Source organism: Solanum tuberosum, unplaced genomic scaffold (genome assembly GCF_000226075.1).
Source record: "Solanum tuberosum cultivar DM 1-3 516 R44 unplaced genomic scaffold, SolTub_3.0 scf00373, whole genome shotgun sequence".
NCBI lineage: Eukaryota > Viridiplantae > Streptophyta > Magnoliopsida > Solanales > Solanaceae > Solanum > Solanum tuberosum.
The window spans coordinates 253804-255737 of record NW_006239310.1 but is presented as its reverse complement, the minus strand read 5'-3'; positions in this window follow the sequence as shown (position 1 = coordinate 255737).

Here is a 1934-nt window from a genome sequence, read left to right as displayed (position 1 = left end):
CAATTCTTGCCAACAACTTGGGAATCACAAATTTGGATCTTGGATCAATATAATCATCTTTCCAAAGCCAAAAATCGCATGATCTAGCATTCTTAAAAAACAAAACGAATCATTCTATGGCTCTTGAAACAACAAAACGAATTATTCAACTCTTAAAAAAGATTAACTTACCCCATAGTAAGGACAACCCCAATATCTTCTACTAGGATTTCTCGGGGTCCAAGAGGTCAGCAAAGGCAAAACAATCCGTGTTTGCATCGCACCTCTTCCAATTCATGATCTTCCTCTTGTAAACAGAGCCTAGTCAAGCTTATTCGAGCCATTGTAGCACCTTAATAAGAATTATCGCGAATCAAACAACTAAAAATTCAAAATACGAAATAGATAGAGCAAATCAAAATGGAAAAAGAGAGAAATGAATCAAAATGGAAAAGAGATGAATGAATAATAATGAAAAAGAGTTACCTTTGATTCAAAAGAAGGAATTTTGAACTATGTTTGAATTTAGGGTTCTTGATTCAGATTTTTGGGTGAAAATTTAGGGTTTTTGTTCATTAGGGTCGGGTGGGTGGGTTATATGAAGAGAAAGGGAAAATAACCGTTGGGTTGAGTTTTTTTAATTAAAAAAATAAATAAAAATGACTTTATTAGCGTGTTGACGCGCTCAACTATGTGGAGCGAAACGAGCCCTGGGTTGAGTGACGGGTGGGGGTTGGGGGTGGGGTGACTAAGGAGAAATGGGGTGGAGGAAGATAAGGTTTAGGGGAGTTTACAGTGAAAAGAATTAAAAACATGTCTCAACAATATGGAGAAGAGAAGAGTAAAGATGATGTTGGCAATGCAGAAGAAGAACAACATTTACTTTTTAAAAAAATAAATGATATTTGACAGTTGTAGCGCGTGTGCACACCACATTCTTCGAATGTGGTTCTCTAGTTTTAGGGTGGTATATATTTCGCTTTAAATTAGTCCAAGGGGGTAATAGGACTCCCATAAAATATAAGTGTGTAGTTGAGAATTTGGTTATAGATTGAGGGGGAATTTGGCCATTTTCTCATCATATATACTTACTTTATCTCCAGTTTAAGAAAATTACACATAATACCACTTTTAATATTTATACCATATATTTTCAATGATTTTATTTAGATACACAAATCCCTTAAAATATGATATTGAATAATTATCTTAAAATTTAAATTTCTTTATTTAAACTCCTTATTTTCTCATTAAATTTGAAATCAAATTGTTTAGTGTGCTTCTTGTTCCATAAAAAAAGGTGTGCCGCATTGCAGATGTTCTCTTCATTGAATTCACAATACAGAGGTAAGCTCTAATCTACAAATTCCTCAATGCAATAAAGTGGACCTCGACACCACCATCTATAACATACCTCAACTTCAACAAAATTTCTACATTTTTTCATTATTGTCATGTATCTTGGTTTACATCATGTTAATGTATTTGAGATAAAAATTTATATTGCTATAAAGTTTGATTTTATAAACTTTTACAACATAGGTCATTTTTCATTGCAGGGTCTTATTTTATAAACTTTTACAAATTATGTTTTTTTTTCATTGCAGGGTCTTCATCTGTGAACATTCAAGCCGAAACTTTAAGATACAAATGAAGGAATTGATGAAGAAGATGAAGTTTATAATTATAGAATTACCATGGTTTATGATTTTGTTATTTCAGGAAAACTTGTGAGAGTTGATACGCAAGGATTTTGTAAATCCGTTTGAGTTGTTAATTATTCATCAATTAATCATTTAATTAGGGAAATAAGTTACACTCCTTTAATTCAAAGTAATAAATGGTGTATCTTGACTTTTTAAACCGATGGATACATGTATCTCGCGAGTAATGATACATGTATCTTGCGAGTGATGATACATGTATCTCAATTACTCCTCTAATTAAGGAAATTA